Consider the following 18924-nt stretch of genomic DNA (forward strand, 5'->3'; position numbering starts at 1 on the left):
AAGCCTGCTGAGCTACATCCGACAACCCCAGTGCTTCAGCAGCAAAGGCGTTAGCCAGCTGAGCACTTCTTTGAAACACTACATTTTGGAAAGAACCAAATACCTCCAAGGCCTGAGATATAAAAGATAAAGGACTCAAAATGAGATTCCCTCAAGAACAAAAATACATACAACAACCTCCCACACACCCTGACATAACAAGGCTCTACAGGGCTTGAGGGAGCCAGCAGAACAGTTATGATATGTTGAAACAAGTACAAGACAAGGAATGACTGACAACAGATTGAGGAACCAGTAGTACAGAATCTGCAGACTATTTCAAAAGGCAGCAAACTAGAGACAGTCAGCGAAGGAACCAAAATTGTAATCTGAAAATGAGTAAACACAATCCCTGAATCCCAAAGCACTTAAGTTTATTTAAGAACCAACTATTCAGACCAAGAAAACCAGTTTTGAAAGAAAATGACCAAGGGACATTATGGGGTTCTGAGAAAGCCAGCAATGAATCAGTTAACTGGAATATCAGAAAGTTCCACTGAAGCCAGTCTCCCACAAAGACACTTCCCAATTTTGGATGCAGGCATTAGATTCACTAGTTTGGTGCCATGTAACTCTATGATACTGATTTTCTATAATGCATCAAAAAGGAAGCACATTCCCAGCTTGTAATCTGCAGAACGGGGAGGATAGAAACATTTCAGGAGGAGGCTCCATGTGGCCATGCAAATGCATGGGTAAAAATACTAGAAGTAACATTACTTTGTTGCTTAAAATCTGTCAGTATGCAAGCCTGGACTGAAGTCTACTACTGGTTTAATAGCAATGTTAGACATAGTGAAGGTATGAAGGCCAAGGTGAAGCAGTTTTGACAGATTTCCTGGGAAGCTCCAGAGCCAGGCCACTCTCTCTGCGGGGAATGATGTTACCGTCATGGGAATCAGCTCACACAATGTCAAAGTAATAATTTTGTGCTGAGGTGAGTAAATGGCAGGGGAGGGAGGGGAAGAGAATCTTTTAGATTAAATCATAGGCAAGCTTTCACCACAGCAGAAATCCAACAGTATGCCAAGGTTTCCAAGCAAGTCACTGCTGACCTGTCTAAAGAAAAGCTGAAGCGTAATTTACTGAATTTCTGTAAAATAAGCTGCATTTTTGACTGAGGCTTCAAAAAGCAAAGCTACAACTGCTGTGGAGTTTCAGTTGGTGCTGTATGAACAGCTGTATGAACAGTGGGCAGCATCTTCTACTTGAAGAACTGAACTTAAGTGTACTGAGAAAAGCAAGTAATACTTGAATCTATCAACAGATAGGTACAAAATCTGTCATTTCCAAATACATTAAAGTGAATGTGGCCACTGTGTGCGACTGACTAAAGATTTCTCCTGTTATATGGGCTTAGCTTGCTCACTGTCTATAAAAAAACATCTAGTATTGGGCCACGCTCTTGTTAACTTCTTCCTCAACTGAGAGTATTGCTTGGGTTACAATGAGCCTGTATTGCTGCCAGCTGTAATATGAGCATACAGGTACTTGAATAAAGGACAAAACGAGGCTCCAAAACGAGCTGAGATCCAATCATTTAATCTTTACAAAATCCTTTCCTCCAAAATGAGGCAAACATTTGGTGAAGATAAAATGACTGGATGAATTTACCACAATTATTTGAGCAGTAGCAAAGTTCAGACTTTCCTGCTCTAAGCAATGGCAGTATAAAGAGGTCAACCCTACTGTCACCTGTACAGAAGGAATCCATCTCTTTACCTAGGCTTACACAACAGACATCTAGAGAAGATGTTTCCTTCAATTAAAAAAAAAAAAAAACCACAACAACTCAGCACAAACCCAAAATTTACATGCAGGTTTTCTTAGACCCCTGCACCCTTTCTGCCCTGCATCCTCACCCTCCCAGCATGGCAGTCCACTATTGCTGAGCAGTCTGAGAGCTGTTCTGAGGCATCATGGGCTATCCTCTGTGTGAGGCATCACAGCTTCCTCCTGCGCAGCACCGACAGCTGTAAGCAAAATATCAATGAAAAAGCCTACTGAGGGTACAGGCCCATGGCTTAAATGGAAGTAAAAATTTCTCTCTGGCCAGACTCCCAGGGCAAAGGAAGTCCTGTGCCAGTTACACTCTTAACCAGCATTTTCATGCCCAAGGAGCAAAATAATTTCTTCTTAAACCTCTCTATCAAGAGTCTGGTGATTAGCTGTTTTCTGAAATGATGGCACAGAGCCACCATGGAATTTTTTCTTCAACAAACCAGCACTGAACAAAATCTCACAGCCACAGAGATAGCAATAAAAGAGGAAGAGGTAACAGAGCAAGTCTTAGGCAACCATCACACCGAGTATCAGCATCTTCACACTCACACTTAACAACAAACAATGGCTTCAAACCATGGTGGAGCTGCCCTGCAAAAAGATGGGAGCACTGTAAGCATCAGTTAGCCAGCAGAACAAAGAAGTGGGAGGGCCTTGGTAAAATAAAGTAGCAGAAACCATACATACAAGTCTGGAATGTGATGCTGGGGAAAGAACCATCAGTAATCCTGTTACTTGCTGAGTTTCCCAGGCTGAGAAACCAACAACAAAATGCCATGTTGCTTCCAGTCTGCTCATCTAGATCCAAATGGGATGATTTGTCCTCTCAGTATAGGACTTTCAGTATTCATACACTTCATCACAGGTAATCAAGACCTGGCTTTAATATAACATGAATTATCCTAGGTTCCCAATGCATGGTACACCAAGCAAAAAAGGGTATTTTCCCAGGAAACCTCAAGCATACTGATGTCCAGTTTGCACGAACAGGGTTTTGCAGAAACATTCCCTCTCACATAAATATTTCAGCATGGGCTCTAACTCACCAACATCAACACAGAGAAACTCGTTGACTTTGCTACGTATAGAACTGGGTTATCAGGGCATCCCAAGCAGATTTGTAACAAAATCATGGGCTTGAATATTGACATTTCCACTCTTCTGTCTGTAGACAGGGCAAAGAAAGAAATACTTACTGCAAGAAAAAGCTCTGGTCCAGCATAACTACGAAGTCAGAGACCTTCCAAAACACACAGTAATGTAAATGATTGCACAGCCATTATGCTGTATTAAAGAACACATTGGCATTGTTTAACAGGAGGTTTTAGGCTTTCCAATTCAATTCTATTCAATTCTATTTTTTCATCTGGCAATGCTTCTCAACTTTGTACAGTGCAAAATACAGTGAGCTGGTACAACCTTGGAGTTTGCGCTGAATGCCATTTGTTGGCCCTACAACAAATGGAGCAAATAAAACAGGACTGACTTGCAACCTGAACAATTGTTTTCAAAGAAAGATTGTAAACTCCTGGAGAAGTGGGAAATATTCCCATGGAAAAGAGAAAGCCACACCTGTAAGCTTTAGGCATTTCCTTATTATGGAACTTACCTTGGGGACAAGACATACCTACTCAGCATTTTTTTCACTTCTTGCTGCCAAAAGTAGATGGTGTATTTGAAGTGTATGCAAACATAAGTCTCTGCAGAGACCACCATTTTGTAACAACCTGATCTTTTCTGTTTATTAACAAAGGCCGGATCTACATTTTTCAATACAATATACAAAGACCTATATAATTTGAGCTAGACTATTATTATAATTGACAAGAATAGGTGTGGCCAAATGTTTTCTCATATGGTTCAGAGATATCACAGTCAGACAGCGCCTTCTCAAAACATGAAAGATGACACTTCATCAGACATAGATGTGCCAGACAATAAACCTTGCAGCAGAAGGGTCCTTATTTTAATTCTAATCGTCACTGATCAAGAGATACAATTGTCTTTCCAAGACAGACACAGGAGAGTTGAAAACAAAGCAAACAATTAAAGAAAACCACAAAAATGCTCAGGGTTTCATTTAAATCCTGGTGTACTTGTTCTGGTTTAATAAAAACAGCCCACCCCACAGTTTGCACAATTCCTGAGATCAGGAGATACTATCCCACAGCTGCCTGCACTATTCAGAACAGCAAGGAGACCTATTTCAGTTGGGCACATCCATCTGTTTTCCCCTCCCCTTTTAACAGACTCACCATTTCAATCCTAAGCACGGAACAGGTTGGAGATCTGCTCACATGACTTGCATGTCTGTGCACTCCTGACCACAAGAAGGCGTCCCCAGAGTTCTGGTACTTTGGACCATTCTAGAATCTTTCATCTCAGTGTCTGCAAATGAAGCTGTGGCTACTCTTCCTTCAGAAGAAATACTCCAAGGCTCCTTCAGTGCTGGCAGCTCAAAACTCACAAATAACCCTTCAACAAGAAGCCAGAATGCATTCAGCACGATATAAGGCCTACTGGGATCAGGACTCAAACCAGCTTGCTTCTCCTTCCTGTTCTTCTACAGCTCCCTGCATGGCTCTGGATAAATCATGCTGTCCTGTGCCTAAATTCTACGCTTGTCTAAGAGGGATAATCACTCTTCACTACTGAAGAGGGCCATTCTCAGGCTACACTTACTAGGGATTGACAGGAGCCCAAGTACTACAGACAAGCACCATAAAAAAAATCACCCCTCTGCCCCAAATGCTTTATGAAAAACAAATGTTCCTTAAAAAGCAGGTTTCAGATTCAGTTCCCTAGTAGTTTTCACAAAAAAAACCCCACAAAAAACCTAGAAACTCTATCAATCTAAAAATATCTCAACACAATTTGACAATGTCCTTTCAACCAGACATTTAAAAAAAGCTACAGGCACAGCTACATATGGCAAAGATAGTGACAAAACAAGAGAAGAAAAAAGGTAGGCAATATTGTTCCTTCTAGCTTAAAAAAAAAAAAATTACAGTGGACTCAGTTTGCCAGTTTAATAGGTGATGTGATGGGTCCTTAGTTCATTTTGGGATAATTTAGGAACAGAATGATTAGCAGTGTATGATGACAGTGATCACTAGCTGGTTCCTGGAGAGCTGATAAGTTATTAAGCTAAACAATGCATCGCTATTATGAGCAAGTCAGTGCACTAACTGTAATTTCCTTGAAAGCTGAGTGGTGCATGATTATACTTGTCCACTCAGACTGCCTGCTGGCAGCTCCATATTCTGCTATTGTTCTGAACTGTAGAGTCTTCCCAGCGCCCAGGATACAGCCATGGAAAAATGTATTCTTCATATTCAGGCTTCATTGTGGCAGCTGTCATCTGAAGGATACTGGAAGAGAGACATTCTCTGTCCTGGAGCACAACTATTAGAGCTCCTAAAAACATGTGGTTTTATTTGTCAGCAGGAGCTACCTCTCATTTCTAGCTGAGGCAATTTCCATTTCAAGAGGCTCTGACTTCGGAATGACACATGTATACAGCTACAGATATACTGTACACATGTTCACACAGATGTGTGTTTATGTGTATTAAAAAGCCACAAATACATATGAGTACATTCCTGGTGGATTTCTTTATCACTTTCAGGAAGACTGCTGTAACTACTGGAAGCTCATATGGACACCTTCCGATTGCTCACATTGCTCTCTCAAGGTATAAGGAGAGACAACAGAGAATGCCTCCATTAATGAGCTTACCAAAACTAGGAAGAGAAAATGCAAAAGAAAGCAGCAGCTGGATGATAGGGACTTCAAAGTGGCTAATACACACATGGACTGAAAACACGGCCTTCATCTGTCCTATTAAAAAGTGGTAATCCTAGTGGTGAAGACTATGCAGGATCTGGAAAACAAGAGCCAGTCCTACTGCAGATCTGCTGTGTGAGATGGGTAAGGCTCTCACCTTCCTATGTACCTCAGCTTCTTCCTCGGCAAACCAAGCCAGCAGCCTCTGCCCAGGTCCCAAGGCGCAGCCAGCACATGCTGTAATGGGTGACCCTGGAGCACCCGGGGCCTGGGACTGCAGGGACCACTGCTGGGGCAGCACAGAGGCCAGATGCTGCTGCAGACAGGGAGCCAAGTCAGCCCATAGCCCACGTGGCTATGTGGAAAGAGAAGAACAGAGATCCCCATTTTTGATACTAATTCTCAGAAATGTATCTTCTCTTTTGCCCACATGAGCAGCCACACTAAGCCTTTCCCTCCCTTTGGTGCATTTTTACTTTGCTCCTGTCCTGAATATTATGACCAGGAGGCAAAATTTTTAAAACCCTTAAGCATCTTCTCCTCAAACAGCAACAGCCATTTTGGAGTGCAAGCCCTGTTGGCTTCCAATGAGCCTTGGGGTACCCAAGTGCTCAAGTCATTTCTTTTTTTAATGGGACTTAGGTGATTTTGAAAGTATTATCATGTACCTCACATTGATTTGATAGAAAGTGAACATTAAGTGGGAAGAAAACCTGACAATGAGAAGATTTGACAAGTGCTTAAAAGGTAGGTCCTAATTAATTTTAAACTTTGTTTTATGTAAGGCTCATTTAAGGAGCACATGAAATTCTTTCATTGTCCTTTATTGCTGTGCTGATCCCGCAAGGAATATATAATCAGGAGTATGTTTTAACAGGCCAAGGAAAACGTATGAGTACCAGGCTATTTTGAATCCAGGAACTGTTCCTGTCACTGAATTTTTTCAAACCCAAATGAAAGGGAAAAACCATTACTGTAAAAACACAAAGTGAGAAAATGTAATATTCAAAGCATGATACTAGTAACACATATAGAAAAAGCCTCCCCTATAGTTTCGAAAAAAGGTTAACACCATTGCTAATCACACACCTTATACCTTTATAAATAAATAGTTTTCCTCCCTGCAACAAGATCTAATCATCTGACCTTTCATTCTCCTGAGTAAAGAAAGGCTAACAAGTCAATCATTTCCACTCCAACTCTGAATTAACTATCCCATAGCCGCACTACTCCAACTGTGAGTCTGTGCCATAAGCATAAAGAGGTGGCTTCAAAGTGTAGGGGATTTGATGTTTGTTTTTTTTTTTCTCCTGAACTTGGAACACACACAGCAAGTTAACAGCAACTTTGAAAACACTGGAGATGGAAACGGTTGAATCAGGGACAGGAATTTCATCAACTGCTTTGCTAGGATGCTCCAAATACACCCTAAGTTACCCAGCAAACAGAGACTGCACCTAAAGACAGAGCCATTAACTGTTCCGTGTAGTGTGGCCATCCACACATCTCTAAGAAAAGCACATGGTTATGGTAGTAGGAAATCTCAAAAAGAGATAAACAGCAATAACTTGCCATGGAAGGCTATCAAAAATGGATCAACAGCCAATTATGCACCAGTTTAAAGCCTCAGTGCTATACTATAAACATAGAAGAAAATTAATTTCAAACATATGCTCATGTTCATCTCAGAAGGATGCAAATTTTACATGAAGCATAACTTACATATGCACATGCTATTTAGCATTTCTGACTTTGTTCCTCTTTTCTTTCCTCCACCAGTAGTTAGGTCATTATCACCTTTATAATGAGATATCCATTTAAAATACACTGCTTCACAAGATCATTAAAAGCCAATAGGTAACTATATTGTTTTGGAACTACTTCATATTTAAATCACTGCACAAGATTACAATTCAACCACCATCTGAATGAACAAAGCCATTCAAATGGGTACAGAACACACAAAATCCTCTAACATTAATCATTCTGGCCTGATTTCACACTCCTGTGCAAACAAGAAAGCCCTGAAGAGTCTTCTCCTCAAACAGCAACAGCCATTTTCGACTGCAAGCCCTGTTGGCTTCTAATGAGCCTTGGGGTATCCAAGTGCTTAAGTCATTAGGTCGTCTACATTTCTGGCCTGTCACAGCATAAGACCTACCAGGGGACAGCTCAGTGATTCCATGCAAACCCTTGCCTTACAAACTTACCCCTCCTTAGACATGAGGCTTTCCCTACATCTAGACAGAGAGTGCTTGTCCTGAGTTCAAACCTCAGCAGTCCCTGGAATACAGTACTGGGATGGGTAATGTGATAAGGCATAAAGCCAACAACATGACTGTATGTACAGGAATTATGAGAGCCACTCAGAAATGCTTGGAGTAACTTGATACCAATAGGAAGAGTACAGAGAAAACACTTCCCTACAGTGAGGCTCCATCACATGACCACTCTTACAGTGGAATTTCAGAAACTGCACAATAACCAAAGCACAACATTTACTGCAGGGCATGCACCACACAATACTGCGCATTAAAGTCAAACTAAGTCACATTTGGACTTCATATCGTTCTAATACTTTCCCTTACTTAGGTCAACAACACAAATAAACTCTACTGTCATGTAGAGGGCTTGGGTAGAAGTAGCTTCATTAGTCTTGTACATCTATCCAACACCATTACAAATTGTAATTAAGCTGTCTGCACCAGCACAGAAGTGAGTACATGCCCTTTCCCAAGGCAAGCTTTTCTCTTACCAAGCTATGGAATTTTTTGGCATCTAGTTTGTCTCAGGTAGTTTTTCACAGTTTAAAGCCAATAAGCAGTTTCACCTGAAATGTTCACAAAGCAGCACAAAGGACCAACGAACTACCGCAGTAACAGTCTCTCATTCATACCAACAGTTCTCTCCATAACCAAGAGATTGCACAGTTTCACTTTAAAGTTCAAAAAACACCTTGTCATGCTTAGATGAGACATTATAATGCTATGTGGAAAGTAACGCCAAATGGAACAAAGCATTACAATATTAACCAGGTCAACAACATGTTAACACAGCAGAGGGCAAAGCTCCGTGCATGGCTTTAAGCACAAGGTCCCAATGGACAAAATCCTGAGCAAGCCACTAGAGTAGCCTCTGCCTTGAGCTGGCGGGTTGGGCTACATGATCTTCAGAGATCCTTCTTGACTTCATCCATTCTGTGAAGATTTGGTGTTTTCTAGGTTTGTGATAATGTACCAGGCTTGGACTGAGAACGACAAAAAAAACTTGAGGCTCCACTATTGCATTAACCATTAGTCCCACATAAGGCTTCCAGGCAGTCGTGAGCCATCCATGCCCATTCACAAGGCCAGCTCTGGGCTTTGTCACTCCCCTTCATCTTTCTCTCTCCCCATTAAACCATAAAGCCTGCTCTGATCAAGCCAAATTCTTGCTTACTTTTCTGTGCTTAGCCAACATCATACCGGTCTAGCAAAGTGGTTTCTGGCAGTCATCAAAATATTGTTACACCTGCATCCCAGGACTACTGACAAGAAAACAATCATTAAAAAAAAAAATCAGTGTTAAAAATGATGCTCTGTTCCTTAGGAATCCAGTCGTTCTGCACACCTGTACCTACCATTACCTTGTCTGCAGTGCAGGTAACTAGATCCATTTTATTTTCCATGACGAAGTATTAATTTTGCTTGCAAAAAGTTTGCTATAACCACTCTACATTGCTGGCATTTTACCTGAAGAAAAATCTCTTAACAAGCATAATCTGTGTCAATTTGTGACCACTTAGTTTGTGAGATGGAACTATTGCAAAGCACATAGTCCCACCAGTCACAGCAGAAAACCATTCACTAACTTGTCTTACCTGCAGTAAACTTAAGAGAGACTGAGCCACAAGTGTGTGGTTTCACACCTTGCTGGCTCAGCAGATACAAACAAGCTACACACAATAAAACTCTGCTTGGTTTACAAAAATGCCAACATGCAACTCAAAACACATCATCTCAGTATATCAAACGGTCTGAAATCTATCCCCACAGCAGAGAAAGGCCAATCAATTCTAACACTACCCTTCTGCAACCAAGTAGTTTGAATGTAAAAACAATTAAGAGCACAATTTTAGCATTAGTTCATCTGATCTAAAGATACCTGAAATCCAAAACTTTTTGCAGTGATAGTATTATCTTAGGTGTAAATAAAATAATTTAAACAACATTTATCAAAATATGTTTGCTGCTGAAACTCCAAAGCAAATTAAACAAGTCAACTGAGGAGAAATCACTGACAAAGCCACTGTAACCTGTCCACTTATGCAATACACCAGATTTTGACAGTCATATTATCTTCCACGAGATGGGTGAATATTTTCCCCATTTCAAATTACTCAGTTTAGTTCAAAATGATCACTAGTTAATTCCAGGTTGGGAAACAAATTAGGAACTGAAAAGGCAAGTAAACTTTGTTTTCTTCTTCCAGTCTGCCAATAAGAAGTAGGTGTGGAAGACTGATACCTCCCAGCTCCAATGCCTTGCCAAGCAGTCTCAAGTCACCATCACTTCATTTGTTTAGTACAGGTCATGTTACACTGCTTAATTACAAACACAAAATAAGCTGAGGTTTTTTTCCTAAATACTTAGCACATTCAATACTGTGCAGTAGTTTAAAAAGACCAAATAAAAATGTTTGCTTTCCATGTTACAAACTCCAATTTCCACCCAAAAGCAGCTTGAAAATGATAACAACTGAAAGACTAATCATGTGATAAGTCATCCATCATTTTCAAAAAAGCACAAAAATAAAGACTAAGTAAATCTATGTAAATGTATACAGTTGCTTAGATGCATACAGAGTATATCCTTCTCAATATTAAGAGCTATCTTTCTTTCTTCCTGCCAAGCCTACATTTATTTGCAAGTGAGTGCCTTAGAGGTTATCAAGAGAAAAGAGTCAATCTTTCTTTAGGAAAAGAAATAAAAGCTACAAATGTTAAGCAAGATTAACATGGGCCATTTCAATCAAGGTCTCAGACTCATCAACTTCAACCAACTCACCCTGTAAAACATGCATGGCATAAGGAAGGTTTGAATACAGATCTTTTAACCACAGAACTAAGATAAATATTCAGGTATTGCTAAAAACAGTGCATAACATTACCCAGATTCTCTTCATGTAATATTCTTAAAAAGTCTGAACAGAAAAAGACAGGAAGAGTCACACCTGCATTTTCAACTGTTCCACCCATGTCAAAACTCATAAATTTTCCCCTCTCAGGTTCAGAAATTCCACCAGTATCAACTTTTTAAATTAATCTATTTGAAAAATTGCATAAGACTTAAAGGTTTCATTTTACTCTTAAATAGCCACACCTTATGCCATCTCTAGCATCCTCTATAATAAGGACACTAAAACTTCACAGGAAAAGAAAATGAACTTTTCCTTTACAGTTACATCTCAGTCAAACATACATTCACACTCCTGAGAGGGTTTGGTTCCTACTTCATAAACAATTTGTATTGAAAAAATCTGGGTCAAGTTTACCATCAATAACAGCCTACATCTCTCTACAATTACTGGCCAATAAGTAGCACAAGTATCTTAAAAACATTTATTCCATCACATTAACCAAAATTAACTGGACCACAAAATTTTGAAAAAAATCACTTTGCCTACTTAGGCATCCCCACAAAAGAATACCTCAGAAATTCCCAAAGGATTAGTGAATGGTTTTCTGCCACCAAGCAAACTTGCCACTTCCCTTTTCCATGTGCCAACTCTGTGCTAAACAGCAGCTCTGGTATCTGCTGGGAGATCTGTTATCTCTGGTATTACGGCTGGGAGCTTCCTAAAGCAGGCTGCAGATCAGAAGTAGGCTTTTTATTTTAATCTCTAGTAAGCCATATTTAACAGATCTAAGTAAGGTTGTTCTGGTTGGTGAGAAAGTTTAGGCATTCACTGCATTTCTTTGGATGTGAAAATAAAACATTATTAACCAGTACATAATGTTTATTATATATCAGACCACAAAAATGAGATCAGATTCTCTGTTTCAATGGTCAGCACAGTAAAACTTTATGCAGTATGTCTGGGACTAACAAGGGCTTGTATAGTCATGAAACAGGCTTAACTCATCTTCATTTATTTTGTGCCATAATAGAACATTTTTGCCTGTTGTTTTCTTTCTTAACAAATATATCTTAACTACACAAAACTAAGCTGAGCTCAGGGTGGGGAGACAAGATCTTTTTACTTTGAAATGATAACAGCAGCTTAGAGGCTTTGCTCTGTTGATTCTGAACTATAATGAATGGAGATACTTCCTCCATTATTCCTGTTGGATAATTCTTCCTTTACCAGCCTTCAGTTACCAGCAGATCAGAGCTGGAGTTTACTCTCGAGTTGGCAGTAAACAAGAGAACAAATCTGTACTGTTTCTGCTGAAAAAAGAAATTGTAGCCCTTGTCCAAATATATTAAAACTCTAACATGCAGGATGATTAAGAAGTTGTGTGTTGGATAAATGAGGTGATGTGCTAAACAGAATAAAAAAAAATTAAATGGAAAGACTTACATGTTTATAGAGAACAACCAAGGGACTGTCAAAGAATTCAGCCATCAAACAGAGACCAAGGCATTGTCAAAGAATTCAGCCATCAAATAGACCCTATTTTAAGTTATAACTCAGTGGAGGGGTAGATTGTGGATTCAAACTGTCGTGTTAATGAACAATTCAGCTGTTACTTCTAGATGACGAATGCACAGTATTCATACTTTCCCTTAACAGACCTGCACTGGCTCTACTGCTGAAGCATAGGAGCACCAGCTTGCAGGAAGAGACATCTAACTACTAAAAGCCACATTTTAAATTTAGATACTGACTTTCACGTCAAAGTAATAATAATAATAAAAAAAAAAATCATCTGAGGGGATCTTTAATGAGTTACATGGCAAAAGATGAATATTTTTTCCTTTCTTCTATTTCTCAGCTCAACATGAGCGGGCACCATTGGTGTTACTTTTACATCACTGATGTTATGCCTTATCCACAGGTGATGCATCTCATCTATGTGACAGCTTTCCCAATGAACTGAAACATGTGAAACAAGGATAGACAACCATCCCACTACAAACTACAGGCAATTATTTATTTATTTTAGAAGTACAGTATCTAAATCAACATTTCTCCAGCACATAGTGCTGCCCAGCATTACACTCTGGGTTTGATCTAGTACTTCCATTCCACCTTTTGAATCTCATTTAGTTTCTAAGCACTCCTGTCGGTTTCTGACTTGGCATCAGCCTCAGCCTGATGGGACCACATGATAGGTTGAGGACTGACTGCATGACAGAACTGCCAGGCAAAGAAAGAGAAAATCAGGCAGTGCCCCACTGGTAAGCCACGTGCCAGAAGCAGAAAATAAAGGGAAGAAATAACATTTGTAGATAAACAGTCAGAGACCATCAGGAAGGAAACCTGTTCTAAGGTTTAACATGTTTAAACACTGCAGAATGCTCTCACAGCCCAGCAGCAGCTGAAACACCCAGCAGCCTTGAATGCAAATCAATGACATCCACAATTAAAGAGCTTATATACCTCCTTAGCTCAAACAAGTAACTTCTATTTCTCTCCACCTCCTCACTTAGCTGCTTTTCACTAGCTCTACTCATCCTGAACATCCGCCAGCAAGTTCAGCACCGTAAATGCCCCTGGTGACACAAACAGGGCAGCAAAGTGCTCTGGGGAAGGGCAGGCAGGCGGCTTTAGCCATGGGGCTTCCCATCACTCCAGCCTCCTGTGGTGTCTGGACATCAGCACTCAGTCCTTCTATAACAGATGGTCGCCAAATCAGACTGAAAAAGAAGTCCCCAGACCTTAGATATCCCACACATATACACACTCAGAAAACAAAATAAAATATTCAAGGCATTTGAGAATCTGCCACAACAAAAGAAAACACGAGCAACATGTTTTAGATGAGTAGATATGATCTTATAACTGACAGAAGCCTTTACTCAGTGGTCTTCCTAGGATGCACAGGATGGCAGAAGCCAAAAGAGACCCCCAAAAAAAAAAGGTTTTAACAATAGGAGTAACTTGCCTTTGCCAGATAATCATCCAGTGTTGCAGGCTGATCTGTATCTCATATAAGGGCATAAACAACATGTGTTTGTCTGAGTTCATACCAGAGGAAACAGACTGCTGATCTCAATGTCCTCAAATGATACATGGATACATTTTAAGCACTTGTTTTTCCCATTATGTTCTGAAGTCTAAAATAGACCTTTTATTACAGTATCTCCAATTTCAGGACACCTAGACAGTAAACAAGTGATCAGGGAATGGGAAACACTTATATTAATAGCAACAGCACACTGTTCATAAGTAGAGGTGTCAATTATTACTAAGCAAAATGGACAGATTACCAAAAATACCACCACAAACTTAAAGACAACAAACTTAGTTTTATTTTTTGCTCAAACCCAAAGAAAATCAAACTTATTCTGAACATTTTATCACCATTCACTTCTTGCTACATTTTTATTGGAACGAATATTTTTAAGGACCTCTCCACATTAAGAATATCTCCTGTCTCCAAGCATCCCATGTTAGTGGCTGTGTGACAAGCAGAATTAAACCCGAAGCAGAGCCCAGCCTGGCTACTCCATCCCATCTAGCTTCTCTAGGAAGCATCTCACTCGCATGGACAGCCATCTGTATTTAGTGCCAAACCTGTAAGCTTGCAAAGCATCTGTAATTCTGCTTCAAGTCACCAATATACATGAACTGGAGCATCTTGAAAAAGAACCCAGAATGACAGATGCTTTTGGAATGACTGCCTTAAACATTTCAAGTGACCAAGGTCTCATCCTTTACACATGCAGAACTTTTTCCTTTTCTTTAGCATTCAGGAATGACCATCTCAAATCAAAGAGTATCAAAAAATCCTCAGAGATTTTAAAATTTGTGATGATAGATACATGACCTACAATTACTTTAACCACCTACCCCTGTGAACAAACTAACTGCTCAACTTTATTCTAGTTATAATTTAATAGCTTTGTAACTTAAATAATACCTTTCTCCCTCAACTACTTCATTTCACTGTTTACCACCAAATCTTTATATTAGGTGCTCATTAGCATTGACTCCAGATGTTCAGGGGTCTACTAAAGCATTACCCAGAAATCAAGCTAATTACATTATATAGATCCAGTGCTTGGAAGAACCTGACCCCACTTCATTCTCCTGGACTCTCCATATATTTTTATACACACTGAAAAGACAAGGTTAGGCTCACCTTCCTTCTATCTATTGCATGCACTGGTGGCTCAATGCATGCATTATCCCAAACTGTCCTCCATTCAGATTTAATTCCTATGCACTAAAAGGAATCACAGAATATGCTGGGTTGGAAGGGACCCACAAGGATCATTGAGTTTAACTCCTGGCCCAGCACAGCACCATCCCCAAGAGTCACACCATGTGCCTGAGAGTGTTGTCCAAACACTCCTTGAGCTCTGCCAGCCTTGGTGCTGCAACCACTGCCCTGGAGAGCCTGTTCCAGTACCCAACCACCCTCTGGGGGAAGAACCTGTTTCTAATATCCAACCTAAACCTGCCCTGACACAGCTTCAGGCCATTCCCTTGGGTCCTGTCCCTGGTCACACAGAGCAGAGATCAGTGTCTGCCCCTCCTCGTCCCCTCACGAGGGAGTTGCAGACTGCAATGAGTCTCCCCTCAGTCTCCTCTCCTCCAGCTGAACAGACCAAGTGCCCTCAGCAGCTCCTCACATGGCTTCCCCTCAAGGCCCTTCACTGTCCTCATGGCCTCCTTTGGATGCTCTCTTTTTTACACCGTGGTGCCCAAACTGCCCCAGCACTGGAGGTGAGGCCGCCCCAGCCCAGAGCAGAGCAGGACAATCCCCTCCCTGGCCCGACTGGCGCTGCTGGGCCTGGTGCCCCCAGGACAGGGATGTCCCTCCTGGCTCCAGGGCTCTGCTAACTCAGATCCTACTGGCCATCAAGCAGGACCCCCAGGTCCCTTTCTGTGGTGCTGCTTTCCAGCATCTCCTTCCCCAGTCTGTACAACATCCAGGGTTGCCCCATCCCGGGTGCAGAATCCAGCACTTTTCCTTGTTGGATGCAGTTAAAAAATATTTTGCAATTAGGAAAAAAAAATCAAGATAGGAATGTAGCGAAACAGTATTTGTATCAAGTCCTCAAGCAGGTTACTTGTGGCACATCTCCCAGTAGCTTGAGACAGTTTGACCAAGAAAGCAGAGACGCTTAGTTTCGATGTGAGGGAGGCTACTCATTTTGCAGCACACAGGGAGATGAAAGTGGGAGTTTCCAGATGAGCACAGTTCCCTGCCCCACAGAACTAACATTTACAGAGGCACATACAAAAGAAAAATAATGCAATGGTGAAGCCACATACAGTTGTTATATTTACATGCATAAACACACTGCACAGCTTCTGAATAGGTGAAAATCCTTGGCACCAAGGAACGTTCAAGTCAGACACAGAGTCACAATATGCTGAGCTGGAAGGGACTCACAAGGATCACCAAGTCCAACTCTTAAGTGAATGGCTCGTACGTGGACTGAATCCCCAACCCTGGCATTATTAGCACCATGCTCTAACCAACACAATCAATAAAACACCAGAACAGTGATGACAGCAACAGCAAAAAGATTAGACACATGCAAATCTTCAGCATGCAACTAAGAAAGACATGGATCACTCCTCAACTGGGGTGCCTGGCAGAGCCTGCTGAGATCAGTAGGCCTGCATTGACAAAAGCAGAACACCAAGAGCGCAGTGCTCAGTGTAACTGCAGTTACGCTATTATTTATTCCTAGACCACCTCTCTTAATGCAACTTTGCATAAAATACCTCATGCCTAACTTAAATTTATGATTAATAATATTTTTCTTTCAGCTCAGTTCAGCCCACTGTTTCATTCACTACTGGCCTCACCTCTTCACCATATTAGCTGCTGTCTTGCTTCTGGCCATCAGAATAGACTCAAAACTCCTGTTCTCTGTACAAGAAAATATTGCTATTGTAACAGAAGCTAAATTAAAACACTTGTGTCACGAACAAGGGCAAGAGTGTGAGAGAGTAGCAAAAGGTCAAATAAAAAGGGAGATTTGTTACTTTTCCTTCCCAAGAGGATTAAGAAAAACATACAGGATTTTAAAAAAAACCTGTTCCAGCCTTTTTCCCTGATGTATGACAACATGAAAGAGACCCTCCAAATCACTTCTCACAGGAGGCTATGTAAAAACCCTAGTTTCTTGCATGACTAATGTAAGAATACTGATGATGTCATTGTCACCCCTTTGGATCACATCTGTCCTACAAATCATTATTTCTTACTGGCAGCCTTGCAGCACTGGTAAAAACTCTGTTTAAGGTCTCACTGGGAAAAACGTAGGTGATGTAGTAACTGGTACCTTTGCTATCTCATCGGAAAAGATTAGCAGGGATGTAGACCACCTTTCCTCTTTCATTCCCCTAAGGGGTTCTTTGCAGATGGGGTGTGGGAGGGGAGATTTGTCTTGCACCCCTATAAAAAGTTGTTGTCTTCTGGGCATATTCACTTCTTAAAGGAGGAGGAAAGAGAAACAGTGAGGTCATAAATTTATAGAGTTACATCTCCCAGAGATCCTTGTCTTCCTCATACACATGGGTGTTCATCAGAGAGAAGATTTGTGGGGCAGGGACCTTGTTTGCCACAGGGCATGCAAAAGCACACTGGAGGAAGCATTTCAGTGCTGTCAGTTGTCTCAAGAATGACACAAATAAGCTTCCCCTGGATCTCTACTGTCTGCAAAAATAACAAAATGAACACAAGGGAAATAAAGAGAAGTTCCCCATGCCAACAAACCTTTCCACAAACATCTGTTGTTCCTGATCAGTGAGATTCCACGGAAGGTAAGGAAAGATTGATACTCAGGGTATGTATGTTAGAAGACAGACACCACAGCAACCAGAGACAATACAAAACTGTCAGGTGCTGCACCCAAATGCAGGACAAGGTATCACACCCCAAAGGAGTTATCTTACTGCCCTGACCCTTTCACAGCTCACTAACACTGAAAATGTAAAATGTAATGTGAAACAAAAAGACAACAGGACCATCCCTGAAGTTTAAAAATGAAAAATAATAGTAGTAATCCCAAACAAACAGAAAAAGGCCCATGAAACTCCAGTCTATGCATTAAGAGTGGCAGATTAAAGACTCCATTGTTGACAGTAACAGTGACATTTTAAGCATGAGAGAGGAAGCAACAAGCCCTTCAAAAAATCAGCAGCAACTTTCAATTACAATGAAACAACACATTAAAAATAGAAGTTTAAGACTGAGGACTCTTTAATGCCCTGTGGAGTATTCAGGGACAGGAGTAAACAAGGTACTGATATACTTTACCCTGCAAACAATGTTAGTGGCAAGCCAAATGGGACGAGCCCCAAATCAGAGCAAAATTTCAAGACATGAAGTTTAAGATAAGGGACTGTAATCAAATTACACCACAAATGAGTCTATTCATCTATAAGCATTTTAACAGAGAGCATTGAATTACAGTTTGAAATAAAACAAATTAATTTGCTTTCTATTTCTTAAATATCTATTCATTATTTTCCTACTGCCAAAGAAAATTTCTCACCTTAATACGAGAATGAATGTGGGAAGAAAACAAATATTAATTTACAGGCAGGAAAAACAAGAAGAGTTTGGTATTATTTACATTCCCATTCCTCTTTCTGAATAACATGAAGTCAACAAGCTAAGTGAAGACAGAAGAATATATGATTGCAATTCAAGTTATTTTGTGCAAAAGGCCTAGCACCTTACATACATCCAATAATCTGGCCACAGTATTTTCTTTCCTCCCCCTAAAAAAAAAAAAAAAAAATTCTCACAGTGCCTTCAGTGCCTTCCACTACGTTTTTCTTTTTCCTGAAAGCTATCACAATCCAAATTACTTAATACCATAATTTTTAAGTGCAAGGCACGCATTGCTCCTCGTCCTCCTCCAATTTGGCAGCACTGGAAAAGCACCTTTTAAACAAACCCGCGTGTGGAGGACTCGCTCCTTCTGTAAGTGCTGCAAGGAACAACAATCCATGGGAAAAAAAAAAAAAACAAAAAAAAAACAACCAAAAAAAACCCCAACAAAAACCAGAGAGAGCGAGAAAGGAAAAAAAAAAACAAAAAAAACCACCACTCCTCCTCCTCCTCGGGCTGCTGTTGTTGCCTTTGTTGTCCAGCGGCCGCCCCGAGCCTGCAGCCGGCCCGGCCGGGCCCCCGGCCCCCAC

At 40.7% G+C, this 18924-nt stretch overlaps 1 protein-coding gene across 1 annotated transcript in view; it reads right to left on the reverse strand.

Moving 5' to 3' along the window:
- The window catches only part of CASTOR2 (cytosolic arginine sensor for mTORC1 subunit 2), a 145493-nt gene that overhangs the window by 125558 nt on the left and 1011 nt on the right, over nucleotides 1-18924 (reverse strand). The gene's annotated exons all lie outside the window — the stretch shown is intronic.

Source organism: Corvus hawaiiensis, chromosome 20, assembly GCF_020740725.1.
Source record: "Corvus hawaiiensis isolate bCorHaw1 chromosome 20, bCorHaw1.pri.cur, whole genome shotgun sequence".
NCBI classification, from domain to species: Eukaryota; Metazoa; Chordata; class Aves; order Passeriformes; family Corvidae; genus Corvus; species Corvus hawaiiensis.